The sequence below is a fragment of the Protopterus annectens genome, chromosome 8.part1 (genome assembly GCF_019279795.1).
Source record: "Protopterus annectens isolate FY-2018-M chromosome 8.part1, PAN1.0, whole genome shotgun sequence".
In the NCBI taxonomy this organism is placed as follows: Eukaryota; Metazoa; Chordata; order Ceratodontiformes; family Protopteridae; genus Protopterus; species Protopterus annectens.
The window spans coordinates 48,323,492-48,338,703 of record NC_056742.1 but is presented as its reverse complement, the minus strand read 5'-3'; the positions used below and the strand labels follow the sequence as shown (position 1 = coordinate 48,338,703).

The 15,212-nt window shown below is 36.1% G+C and overlaps 1 protein-coding gene across 1 annotated transcript in view; it reads right to left on the bottom strand.

The window, feature by feature from the left end:
- The window catches only part of VSTM2B (V-set and transmembrane domain containing 2B), a 529,675-nt gene that overhangs the window by 802 nt on the left and 513,661 nt on the right, over positions 1 to 15,212 (bottom strand). The gene's annotated exons all lie outside the window — the stretch shown is intronic.

Here is a 15,212-nt window from a genome sequence, read left to right as displayed (position 1 = left end):
AATGTAGTAACTACTCAGGCATGTGAGAAAATTTATAAGTGATAACTCGTAAAATGACAACTCAACCTCACATGATTTGCTGTTGAAATACAAGCAGCTATCTGCCACATAATGGTTTACATTACAATCACTGATGGATAATTCTGTATGAGTAATCACAGCTGTTACATCTCTGTCTTCTCTGTCTAAGTACTTTTTCTGGATTATTGATGCATTATCTTATGTAAAACTACACAGGACTAAACATTTACATTGAAAATGGTGATTTCACAACACATTTATAAGGGTATGAAGTGGCTTTAATATCTAACGGCTTTGAAACAATAAAATTCTTGTTAGCCCTTCTAAAGTTAGCAAGCATCTTTAGTGGAAATAAACATTATGGATTTTTGGTTTCCTAGGGGTTAACTTCGGAGATAGACTGCAGTGTATTTTACTGTAGCCAGGCTTCAAGAGATAGAAGGATACAGATTAAATAATCCATGGAATACTTTAATGCTCTCAGTAAGCTAAACAATTTAAACAGGCTTTAATTATTTTAGATTGGTAAGTCTATTCATTTTTTAAAGCAGATGTACATAGATTAGATTAAAGAGCCATAATCTCTACAATAGAGAGTTTTTATCATCAGCCAGGTTACATAAAACATTAAAACTAATGTAAAAGAAGAATAGTCAGAAAGGAATATTTATGCTCCTTAAGTATTGCAGCTAAAATGGTCTCTTGTTACTGTAACATGGTAGGACTTTCTCCATACAGTATAGCAGCATTTATCTAAATTTACATGAAGAAAAAAATGGAAGCCAAGATACGAATACAAGCTTTTAACAGGCATTCTAATACAAAAACCTTTATTTCTCTATTCCTCCATTTAAATTCCATTAAGCAGCTACAATGAGTTTATTGTTTTACAAATATTGCAGTTCTCTACTTCCTTACTGCAGACTCATTTAAAGTTCCAGCACAGCAGACCAGCAGAAAACAGATAGTTTACAAACACCTGCATACTTATGTGTGCATTTCTTTCTGTCAGCCACAGGTCTCTACTGGCATCAATTTTGTTATTTTTCTCACTCATCTGAGAGAGAATCCAGGCTGTCATATTATAGTAGGCTTATTTATTATGGCCCATCTTCTTCTTTATCATCTTCACTCTGAGATGGTGTTTGGTGTACAAAGTACAGCATGTTATGTGAGCTGTCATGTTCAGAGCGTGATTCAACACACTATGCACCCCACAGACATGCTGCAGTTATCTATCCATCTCTACCATCCTGTTTGCCCATTTCTTCCAAATGTTGTTACTGGCTTTAATAATGATGTTCTCTTCCTGAGAGGCAGAGATGCAATACGACTGCTCACCCTTTGGCCTTTTAGCACTGCAGCCAATGATAGTCCCAAGATGTACTGCAACATAGATGACAACTTTCACTCTGTATGACTAGGCTTAAAACACCAAGTAACTTAAAACAGGAATAAACACACTGTGTAAATTAATACCCAATGACAATAGGTAGACTTAGAGATAACATAATTTTGATATTAGATTGTCTTAGCTTTATATTCAGTATAAATCACTGAAAAATTGACTGCCTCCTTTTTGGTTAGATTTGGAGAATTACTGTTGTGACACAAGTAATTAAAGGCCATGGTAATTAATGGCTGCATGTGGGACTATTTACTTGACACATGGTAAAATGCACATTTTACTGATGTCTCCCACTCTCCCACCTTTACCAAGCTCCACCTCCCATATTCAGAAGTACAGTGTCCTTAAAGAGAAAGATAATGGAAGTCTCATGCAAACAACCTCATTCTTACATATGTCCATCTGCTAAAATAACATAATAGTTATATGCCGAGTTGATAGTTAAATGATTTTTTCAGGGAGTTGTAAATATTTCTTTAGTCTAAAGTGCATACTACAGTATGACTATACTCCTGCTTACTTAAAATTCAACTCCCTCAGTTTGATCATTATTCATTCTGCTCCTCTGTACTTCCATTATTTCCTATTCTTTTTCACAATTATCGTTAAGCAAATTAAAAATATTAAAGAAACAGGATATATAATGCCATATGTCATGACTATTAAAAGTCAGGATTTTGATATCTACCTGGAAATGAAAAACAAAATGAGTGAGGTAGAATTCAAATATTGTCTACAAACTCTTCATGTTGGCATTTACTTTCAAGATCCCTGTACATGAGAGAAGAGTAGCAGTTTCATTTAAAATTAATGCATTTTGACACTCAGCAGAAGTCACAAAAGCAACCATTGCAATCAGGATATGTTATCTATTATACAGTATTATGATTTTTTTAAGGAAGAAGTTTTATCGCAAGGCATTCAGTATCAATATAATTAAAATATGTTGCCGCGGTGGTGCAGCAGTTAGCGTTGTCACCTCACAGCAAGTGGTTCTCCCGTTCAATTCTTCGCTGGAGTGCCTTCTGTGTGGAGTCTGCATGTCTTCCCCGCAGTCAAGTGACATTAAAGACATGCAGATAGGTGCTAGATTGACTGGGTGTGCCTTCGTTGAAGGCTGGGCGTCGGGCTGGCAATTCGGCAATGTAAAAATCCACGGCCAATCATTAGCGGATCACTGTGGCGACCCCTAACCGGGAAAAGCCGAAAGACATTACTAGTATGATACTCCATCATTTAGCAACAGACACTAATCCTAAGAGAGTAAGGATGGATTAATTAATTTACACTGTACGCAAAAAGGGTGAATCTGAAATGTTTGTCATCAGACATGTGCAAACCTAGCACTGTCCTTGAATGACTATAAATTATTGGCATCTCCCTTGTTTTCCAGATGAGAGTATTCATAACCCAGCATTGCCTATTGCCCCATTTCACTGTTGCATCAAGTTAGCAACAAGTAACTATTTTAAAATGTTTAGTGTCGGTGTAAGGACTGCAACTACCAGTGTGGAAGCTCTGTCAGCAATCTTCAAAACTCTCTATATATTATCTCCTAAGGTTACAAAAACTTTAAGACAACAGAAATGCACTTTCCATGAGTTGGTATAGAATTAAATATATTTCAGATGTTAGCTATAGGGCAGAGTCCCACATTACATGAACAAAGATCACACTCCTTGGAAAAAAATATGTTTCTAGGATTGGATTTAGTAGTTCACATTATGGCAGATGGTAGGAAACTAAATTGCAGAATACTGGTGATGGGAAGGTGGGCAAAGGTGTAAAGGAATATTTTTTTTTCACATCTTAAATTACTTTTGCAGTAGAGGCTTCTGTTTTAGTACTGAGCGCTTCACAAGAAACTGTTCTGCTGTATAATTGTAGAGTTGTAAATTCCGCAGTGTATATGCCTATTATACCATTCCAAGTATCAATTGCTCATCTCTCAAATTCAAATTTGTCAGTCCTAAAGGACTGAGAATAACGCCATCAAACAAATACACTACAAATGAAACTATGCTTATTTTTCTACAAGAAGCAAGCCCTCTACCACACTAACACTCACAGACACGGAGAGACTTTGTACTGCACTCCACTTTTGCATACACATGTTAATTCCACAGCACTAATTCCACAGTCTGGCAACCAAGGGGAGAACAGAAACACCCATCAAGGGTGGAAACAATAACTGCAATCTCATGGTAAAGTAAATTAAGACAAATGTGATAACTCTAGGCAAATGTGACTATGTGAACTGCAGTTGGCCTGTTATTTGTTGACATTATATGGGATAACTACTTTACATTCAGCAGCATTGTATGAGATGTTAGTGCAGGAGATAGTGTGTCTTTCAGATCTATAGTTTGGAAAGAAGTAATTTTTGCAGTCTAGCTAGTATACACTGCTAAATGAATCCAAAGTACAGTGAAACAGTGCTATTTGATATTCTATGATGTGTAGTTCTATAACAAAAGGTTTTGGGGCAAGAGCTGACATGATGTTTGCCACAAGAGAGATATGTTTCAGAATCTATAATGATGCAACTCCTAGTATGTTTGTGAAGTCATGCTGAGCTTTATAGACACTTGAAGCTAGATGTATTTCCTTCAAAAAATAACACATCTTCAATGACAGCCATTCATTTCAAAGGGAAGAAGGTTCCATCTATTTAACTGGAGAAGTGTGCATTTAGCATACAGAATCCACTACTTGTATAGTATTAAATGATACGACAATGCATGCTCAGTATCTCCCATGCTTTACTAATGCACCTACATAAGAGATTTTATAACCTACTCAATTCACCCTTAACACACCTGTAATAATACCCAAGACAATATACTGTTAAAACTCAGACAGATGTAGCACATAATACAGAAGCTGAACATGGTGCAGGAACACTGCTGAAGTACACAAACTTAGTAACTATACATCTATGTAAATACAGGCTATATACAGAATAATTACATTTCTATCCTGAGCTGATAATGACAACTGTTTAAAAGCCAGAGGTAGAGATATTGGAAACATACCGCATTATTTCTTCATAGTGGTCTGACTGTATAACAAGGTAACATTCAAAGTAGTTTGGTAGTATAAAAAAGGCAAAAGGTAGTTCCTGTTTGAGATGATAAGCAGAGGAAGAAAGAAAGATTATGATCTGCAAAATTTAAGTAACAATGAAATATTAGATCTGCTGAAGTTCTTGTTAAGATTCATATCTAAAGTCCAAAATGAAACAAAAAGCCAAGGGCACACCAAGGCAGGGATATACATTTTAATGAAAAAATAAAAAATTAAGACAATAAGCACTTTCACTGCTATAACTGCAGCTTCTTCAGACCTACTTTAAATCTCTCAACTGTTAATTATTTAAAACCTAAAAGAACCACTGATTTTTATTTGTGTTTTTCTCTCACTGGGTATAAGCTTGAAATGGGTCCTTATGGATTAGTATTCTACTAACACATTTAAATAAATAAATGAATGAATAAATAAACAAATAAACTCTTTATGGTAGAGAAACCAATACTTCAGTAAAATAACACTATACTGCCTGAGCAGTATGATTGCTTTTGTAAGATGCAAAAAGAAGGTGAATTTTCATGTTGCCATGGTACTGCCATAGAAAAACACTGATTAGTAAATAGGCCAGGGTAATAATATGCTTAGAAGAAGATCATTAGTTCCAGAAGGAATACCGAATATTTGGTGATAGTATATGGAACTTGTTAAGGATGAACATTAATTCATCAACTAGACAGAAACATAACTGGAACACCAGAGGTACAGTCTAGATTTTTGGAATTACATGCCATTTCACATAATACAGGCCACCTCTCTCATAAGTGTATCACAGTACATGCGTAAGCAAAAAAGAAAAATAAATGGCATTCTGAAAAAAAAAAATCAACAAAACATATAACCATAATCCACAATAAATATATCAAGCTTTACTTACATTTTAGCACATCTCATTATACGGAATATATAAATTACTTAAAAAGGCTACACTGTGGAGTACATTGTGTATGCCTGCCTAAGTGTCTTCTTTTACAAAAAAAAAAAAACTGTTGGGTACTCATGAACTTAAGTTAGGCTTGGAAATAAGAAATATTTGTTACAAATAGTCAAATATTTAAGTAATGTGTATTAATTTAGTTACCCCTCAAGCAACTATATAATGTTAAGTTTGTTGTTCTGTTGCTTTATAAAAGGAGTGCTAATCAGCCAGGCATGATATTTTTTTTAACAGACTGCGGTGGTGGTGTTGCGGTAGCGTTGTCACCTCACAGTACGATGTTGTCCTGTTCAATTCTCAGCTAGAGCGTCTTCTGTGTGGAGACATGCGTGAATGGGCGTACCTTCGTTGAAGGTTGGGTATCAGAGCTGACAACTTGGCACATAAAAATCTACTGCCAATCATTAGCGGACCAGAGTTCTGCTGTGGTGACCCCTAACCGGGAAAAGCCGAAAGACACAGCAACAACAACAACAGAAACATACAATATCATATATGAAATAACCCATGGGCTTCCACTTCAGTAAATCATGGCTTGTTTCAGTAAACTGTGCAAAATGCTGAATGCATCTGTCAATCTGTACATTTTACATATATATATATATATATATATATACACATATACACACACACACACACACACACACACACATATATATATATATATATATATATATATATATATATATATATATACTGCAAAACATTTCCTAAGGGTTTATTCATTTATTCCCATGTGTCATTAACAAAGAACAAAAACTTCTGCATGTAATCTGGCAAGGGAAGCCTAGAGAAGTTGCTAAATGTTATGACAAATTTCTGATTATTAATCAGTTTAAGGAAGATTGATAGCTGTACACCCCCTCCACATCTTAAAGAACTGATAGGGCAGTAATGGAAGTGATGGGAGTACAACAATATAGCTGTTACACAACTCTGAGCATGTGGTAAAGCTGTGTATTTTATCCTCCCACTCAGTAATAAACCTCAGCTCAAATAATAATCACTACTGCACCGGACAGAGTATTAACCTTTCTGACCACAAAAGAGGATTCAATTTAATGTGGAAGTACAGACACAGATTTAGCAATAGAGAATCTGTGGGCCAGGGTCACAGTTTCATCTTGTCATAACTGCTTATTAAATGTGGTGGTTAGAACACATTGAAGGGTTCACAAACCAATCATGTCAACAAACAGAGATAAAGGTAATCAACTCTCTAGAAGGCTGCAAGTCTACATTCATAAAACAAGAGAGCTTGATGAAATATTAGGCATGATGCAGAATTATTAGAATGGCATAGGATGCACTCAACGGCAAATAATTCTGAGACAAATCCATAAAAGCACATGATGGTCTTAAAAATGAAAATGCACCATATCTAAAATATATTGCAATATATTATAAATTAATATATGAACAAGAACATAATAATATTGCTAACCCATGCAGTTTATCTTTAAAGAGTGAGCAATTTGATTACTAGATATCTAACATTTTTAGAATCTAGTGACCAGTATGTATTATACTTTCCTTTTAAAATAAGGTAATGGAAGAATGTTTATCTTTAGCCAGAGAAAAACAGTTAGTGCCTTTCACACAGTGAAATATTTTCAAAGCATGGAATATACTGTACTGCATGACTTACCCAAGCAGTTTGTCATGTTTAAACTCCTATACTATACACTATATGTATATATACATATTTGTTGTGCCACTGCAGCTCTTCTCACTTATTTGTATTTTTTTAACACACCCTAAACCGACTCCCTGAATATCACACAAGTGCTCCATCAGCAGGAGTACAATGTGTAAAGCATGGGGCAATCACTCTGAAAAGTAAAGACAGCGACCTTCAGGTAAAACAGGTAAATGCCCTCACATCAAGTGGATACCTCTTCCTAGTCTCCAGTCTCTGCTGATGATACATTAAGAGGAGAAGACTCACCCTTTAACATGGACTTCAATCCCCTCACACCATCCTTGGGCAGGAATATAGGCATTATGTCTTCAGTCACCTCCCTCTACAGATTGCTCATACAGTGCCAAGAACTCTAATCAATCCCTTCATGGCTGAATTATGTTCACTGCTTCATCCCTTTTGAGTCTATAGCTAGTGTAGCTACACTTAAAACTCAGCAGTAAATTTGTGACAACAGCATTTCTTGAATGATACCAAATCTCAAGGCAACATGATTCAAATTATGAAAACACGCAACTGCTTTACAAAGAAACAGACTACTATCTCACCCTGGAAAAATGACCTGCACCATTCCCATCACTCAATAACCACTGACCTGTCTCTCTTTTGTATTTGTTGTTATGATTTACTGTTTTACATTATAAAGTATACCTTGAAGGTCCTGAATACTATTAACATGACTCTCACATCAGCTAATTACATTTCACATTTCCCAACTGAGCTAATAAACATTTCTTTTTTTTCAATATTCTTAACTTCTTGTCTCAGCCTGCCAACTACAGAGCATAATTATAGCAACGGACTGGATATCAGCACATCTGTAATTACCAGCGACACTCAGCAGTACTTTCTGTAACTTAATCATCCACAGAGTGCAGCTCCCACTGAATGTGCATTACACAAAAAAGATTATTTCAGTCAGTTTGTAGATAGAGCAGAAGATGAAATTTTCTGATATGTTGAACTTGCCTTAATAGTTCTGCTCAACTGGGCAGAAGTTATTTTGTATGTGAATTGCTTTGTACCATATGGTATCCTGACTGTCTACTTCCCTGCATACAAATACAGAAATATAAAGAAATGTCTCACACTGCCCACTTTTTCTCAATGACTACAGTTTGGTACTCATTCCTACAAGTAGATCTTGATGTTTAGTAAAAACATTATGTGCTGTAACAATCCTGATACTATTCTGGCCCCAGGTAATTCTGTACAAGTTGCATTAAAGCAAAACACTTTTGTTTTAATGCAGTGTTAGAGAAACTGAGAAGGTGGAAAGAACAACAGTGGAATTAGCAACCTTACTGCAGAGGGCTATATTCCTTGCTAAGCTGCATTATCCATAAGAATGCAAATTACATCAGGATTCTGTGCAGCTGCTAATGCTGCAGTTCTCTGCAATCAAGAGCTGTACTCCATGCTTCACTATGAATTAATCTGCCTTCTTTATTCTCTTCATCTGTATGTACTACTACCATATTATTTTTAAAGTATGGGTCAATTTTAACAATAAAAAATGGATTTTCAAGCATACCTCTTAACTGTCCAGATTTTTGCAGAATCTACAGATTTTTAACTATTTTTGGTCTGTTCCTCATAAAATGTATAGCTTTCTGACAAATCACTGAGGATTGAAGTGAGTAAGTAATAACATACATTTGTGTTTCAGACTTCATATCTATCAGAAAATATATAGTAACACAAATCCTGTTATCCTAGCAACTTTCTAAGATTATAAAAGTAGCATTTAAAAAGTATGCCTATTTTTGACCCTGTGTCACCGCATTATTTTAGCCTTTGTCCAGATTTCTTGCACTAAGAGGTTGAGAAGTAATTTTAAGGGGACCGTCAGACTTGAAATCCATAAGTGCAGCTGCAGCCAAGGGGGCTGAAAGTCACCCAGTTAAGGTTTCTATAAGTAAATGCAACCTCTGACATTGTTATTGTTTCAGTGTTCTAACAAACATTACTTGTATGGTGCCTTGTGTAACTTCACAAACAGCAAATACAACCTCAATATGGGCCTTTCCTCAGTTTACCACAGGAGAAGTTTTTGGGTCTTAAGTGATAAAACTAACAGTTTCAAGTTTGTCATAATAACATTATAAGAAAGTTTACATTTTTTAAGCTGACACAATCTATATAAAACAAATTATTTTGTAGGTAACACAATCAGTGACGAGGCATGTGTGTTGTAGAAGAAGTTTGATGTCCTTATCACACATTTAAGCTGTCTTGAGGCAAGATCGGAGACATTTCGGACAAAATACGCATTCTCCTACACAGACCTATTTCCACATCTGTCAATATCTAACCCCAAACTGTGTAAAATTTCTAGAATCAAGCTTTTGCTATGAGCAAAGTCATTTGTGAGTGAAACAGAAGTAAAATATGGAAACATAAATGAAGGCACAAACAACAGTGTATTACAGCAGTGCTAGATAGACTAAAATAAAGAGGAACAAAGGGTTGGGAAAGCTGAAACGTAATTTTTGAATCTGCACAGTAAAATTGAAAAAATATTGCCATCTCTAATAGTCAGACAAACTGACCTGGTTGTGATCATAGAAATGTGAACTTCAGAAAATAATCATTATGGCCAGATATAATTTGGGTACAAATTCTCCAGGTGATATAAATACATTCTGATTAAAAAAGAAAATATCAGGTAATATATCCCATAGCTAGACAACAATATATTAGTTTAACACCCATTTAGTTACTGAGATGTTACATAAAATTCTGTGCTAACAAGATGTTAAAATCTTAATGTAAGTCTATTGCACATAGTCAAGTGTTTAATGCCCAGGAACATCTTCTGGCTATTTGAGCCTTCAAGAATTTATCATTTTTATGTTCTGTATTGACATACAGTGAAGAAAAAACAAGGTCCAGAGATATAAACAAACCTGTGCTGCGGGATGAAAAACTCCTTATAGAAGCTGTATCAAAATTACAGAAAGTTTGTGAGTTAGGAGAAACAAAATCATTACTGTATCTGATAGTCACTGAAAATACGTACATCTCCAGTGGTCTTTATAATAACATTGAAATGAGAAGACAACAAATCCACCCTTTGGCTAATCCCATGCCTATAATCAGAAAGGAAAGGAGAGGAGAGGAGAGCAATTCCTCAAGTACATTGGCCAACTCTCCCTAATCTATATAAATATCACCTCACATTTCTCCCAAACAGGACAAAAACATGGTGGCACTAACTTGGGTGAGAACCTGTTCAGGTAACAGAAAAAATAATTCAGCTGGCTATGAGAAAATAGGGACATATAAAGCCTTGGGTGTAACAAGCATATTCAAATATAGCTGCTAGTCTTGCTCAGATGACCTTCCATTTTCCTTCATGTTTAATAATCCTCCTTCAGCCTCTATTAACATTCTGCATTGATTTCTACTTTTTCAATGTATTTCAGGTAAACATCAAGTATTTTTGAAGTAACAGTTGCTGATACGACCAAATCACCTACACACATTTTTTACAGTATCAAGTGGCTTGCTTTAACATTATGTGCAGTCTGTAATCCATTTCTCCTGTCTAATGGATAATGTGCACCACAGCTGATGCCTCCAGAGATTGGACTAAAACCCTTCCAATGACAGGCACCATATAAAGTGTGTGCTGATATCTATGATTCCACTCATGAGTGAGTTTTGAGTTAGAAACAACCATCATGTCTTTTAGGGTCCCTATTAATATGATGAAACATTAGCTTGTCAAACTACAAAAGATCAAGAACTAAAGATCAAAACGTCAGCTAAGTGAATTTTTTTCCCATGGAAAGAATTTGCTTGGCCATTACACAAAACAAAAATCTTTCAACCTGAATTAAGTGGGGGGCTTTATCCTCCACACCTCCATGTGGGGGGCTGTGCCCCCCACACCCCCTCCAAATGAAATATATTAACTACGAGATTGCTCCACCTCAGGGAAAGGGCAAATTTCCATTAACGGCCAAGCAAATTCTTTCCCTTGGAAAAAAATTTGCTTAGCTGGCCATTCGCAGTTTGGCTCTTTCAATCTTTAGCTGTCGGTCTTTTGTAGTCCGACAAGCTAAATTTCATCAAATTAATAGGGCCCCATCTTTTAGAGTATGAATCTGATTATAATTAAATTTTCATCTTAGACTGCAGTTGGAGTGCAGTAATTGTAGACTTTAATCTGGAAAGTCAGTATTTTAGTATGTGTTATGAAATGTGCTGAAGAGCTGGTAATCTAAGCATCTTATTTATTTATTTATTTATTTGACTTTCCAATGTGTATATATAAAAATGCACTATCATGAAGTTGGCATCTGAAGTATATCTGAGGTATTTATTCACATTTATGGCAAAATTCTAAAAAAAATGTGCCATTTAATCTCTTGGAAGTGGAGAAGGCTCATAATGAAATAGCGAACTGAGCACCATGCACTTCAGGTAGATAATCACTCATACATATAATGTCATCTATGCAAATATGAGACAACATTAAAATACCATCATTTCTACTAAGGCTTCCAACTTCTTCACACAACCCTAACATGCAGTTTTTCTCCCCAAGTCTCTGACTTCTAAACATATTTCTTTTGAGGTTACACAAAGAGAAAAGAAAGAAAAACAAAATGGTCACCTTTTTCTTTACTCAGGGTCATCTAAAGTTTGAGTCAGCAGTGAACACAGAAGAGAGCATCTGGGAAAAATCAGCAGTTGGCATAGCAAGTGGAAACAATCCAAATGATTGTTGAAATAACACAACATGTCAAGTGTTAAACCATTATGCAATAACAGTGTTCAGTAGATTACGCTTAATGTCTACCATACTAAAACTGCACTTTTCTGGCAAGTATCCAACAGAGGTAGTACCTCTCAATTTAGCCACCTCGCAACACGACCGTTTCACAATTCAACCACACTTTTGGATGCCTGGGCATCTTGCAATTCAACCGCTGTCTCACAATTTGACTCATAAAGGAGGATGAAACGTTGCTCATACTTTCCTGTTGTTGTTGTGTTGTTTATGTAGTGCAGTTGTTTCTTTTAAGTGATGCAAAGAAGTGAAGAAATGGGGCAAAGAAGAGTGATACTAGCAGAAAACATAAGTAGCTGAGCATTTAAATGAATAAAGAAAGCAAAGGTAAAACTGAGGGAGGAGGTACATTAGGATGAAGAGCAGAACAGTACCGCATGCCTAGGTCCAGAGACAGTATCATGGGTGCGAAGGTGTCAAAAGGAGCAACATAGGTTTTGGACAAACACAGAAAAACAATTCATGAAGATATGGAGAAGATACTTCTTGTATGGATCCAGGAGAGGCAGATGAAGGGAGATCCAATAACACAAACCATGACCTGTGAGAAATCAAAGCTCATCTTTGAAGGTCTACAAAAAAAAAAAAAAAAAAAAAAAAAACTCCAGAAAGTAGCTTACAGCAAACAGAGGAATTTAAATCAAGTAGGGGAAGGTTCCACCTATTTAAAAAAAAAGTGGCATCCACAGTGTTCTGAGACGGGGAGAGGCAGCTAGTGCTGACAAAGAAGGTGCACAGAAATTTGTCAAGGAATTTGAAGAACTGATAGAGAGAGAAGGCTACTTGCCAGAACAGATTTTTAATTCTGATGAAATGGGGCTTTTCTGGAAGAGATTGCCAAGCAGGACTTATATAACATAAGAAGCTAGGATTCCAGGTCACAAGCCAATGAAAGAAAGGCTCACACTTCTCCTATCAGCAAATGCCAGTGGAGACTTCAAGCTGAAGCATCTGCTGGTGTATCACTCTGAAAACCGAAGATGCTTTGGAAAAAAGCTCATAAAATCAAAACTACCTGTAATGTGGAAAGCAAACACCAAAGCTTGGGTAGATAAGTTTTGGATTTTTCATCATTTTTCTCCATATGTCAAGAAGTACCTGACAGAGAAAAATTTGTCAATGAAAGCTCTTCTGCTTTTAAGTTCTTGCCTCCCAACACAACTTCTCTCATTCAACCTATGGATCAACATGTCAATGCATGCTTCAAGCTCTACACAAAAGGACTCTTCTCAAGGCTCTTCAGTGTGACCCTTTCTTCAGATAAAACACTGAAGGAATTCTGGAAGACTGAGTTCAACATTCTTTATACCAAATCATTCATCAAAAGTGCCTGGGATGCAGTGTGCCAGAAAGCCCTTCATGCAGCCTGGAGGATACTGGTTCCTTCCTTTTCCCCGGACAAAACTGTGGATGGAGCAGCTGAAGTGCTGCAGGACATCATTTCCACAGCAGAGCACCTGGACATGGGGAGGTGGATGAGGCGGATGTGGAGGAACTGCTACAAGACCATGACAATAAGCTCACAATGGTGGAACTTACAGCACTTTGCAATGAGCAGTTCAAAGAAAAAGAAAGGGAAATTTCATCTGAAGATGAGGATGCCACGGAAAAGGGAATAATGCCAACAGCTTGCATTAAAGAACTTTTATCCATCTGGGAGAAGTTGCAGGCTACACTCTTGGAGTGGCACCCCAACACAGGTGATGTCAATAGGATGATGTACTTGCTTAACAAGACAATCATGCACCACTTCAAGACCATCATGAAAAATAGGGAGTGACAAGTCACTCTGGACAAATTTATTTCACCTACACCTGCCAAAAAAGCAGAGGGTACAGGCAGGACAGGGTGAAGAAGGCACTCGTTCCAACAACTAAAGACTAAGTGGACTCTGTAAACAGTGTAAATATGGTGACTCATGTTCAGTTTTGGCATGGACACTGGTGAGCCTGGGCAGAGAGAATGGGCACATGTGTATGATGCCAACTCACCTGAATGAATGAGCCAGTAGGGGAGCCACTGAGCAAAGTCCTGGTGAGGGATTAAAAAAACAGATGCAGCAGTATACACTGTACTGTGTGTTATTATTTACTTTGAGGTTGTGGATAGGACACAGTTCTAAGATGTTTTAAGTTATAATTTATATCACATTAAAGTGAACTAAATGAAACATTAATCATAATGAGAGACAACAGATGTTCATTTCATGACTACTATTGCACAATAATGTAATTAACATGCATTTTAGCTGGACAGGAAACATGTTAACCTGCATTCTTAGATGGATTTAACATCAAATAAATTTGTATGTGATATGTGAGTCATAGTTTTAGGAAGGTACAGTAGTCTTTCATTCCCCCTCCATCCCTCCTCTGCATCCTCTCCTTTATTTAAAAGATGTTCTACACTTCAAATCATGGTGAGCTACATTTATTTTAAATTTTTTTAATGTGTTTGAGCCAGGAAAGAATTACACCATTGGCATCTTACAATTTAACTGTTTCACAATTCAACTGGCATTCCAAAATGGATTATGGTTGAATTGTGAGGTACCACCTGTATAGATTATTGATCATTTAATCAATGGCTTTTTTGGAAAGTTATCATATTTACATGTGAGATATGTTATGTTCTGAAAGTAATATTTCAGATGAAAAGCTGATGAATGGCTGCAGTGTTTGAAGTTGGATATTTGCTAGGCATATCTCTCATGAAGCAGTTAATTTAATGTATTTAAATGTTTATATATCAATTCATATCAAGTGAGCATTCTCTTATTTTGTGAAGCTACCATATTAAATTTGTCACTTGTGTGTTTCTTAGACTGATATTTTATTTCCATATTGCTGCCAGTCATAAAACTGCAGCTGTCCATGGGTACTTATCAAGAAAGGAACTGAAAATGGGCCTTGGATAATTACCGACATAACGAACACATAAGATCAGAACTGAAACAGCTTTTGCTCCTATAAATGGTTTACTGTCTGTTGCAGAATGCATTCCTCAATTAGACTTTCCAGTGGCCAGAAAAAAGAAAATAGTTTATGATCCTCCTATTTTATTCCTGAATATTTTAAATATTTTAGCATATGCAATTTTCTATATGAAGGAACAAATACTTTACGTTTTAAAAATAATAAAGGACTGATCAGAAAATGTACTTCTTACTTACGCACTTTATACCAAAGTGTTTATGTTAATCTGGGTGTGACATCTGACTCCTTTGCAGATAGCCAACGTAAAATTCCTCAAGCTT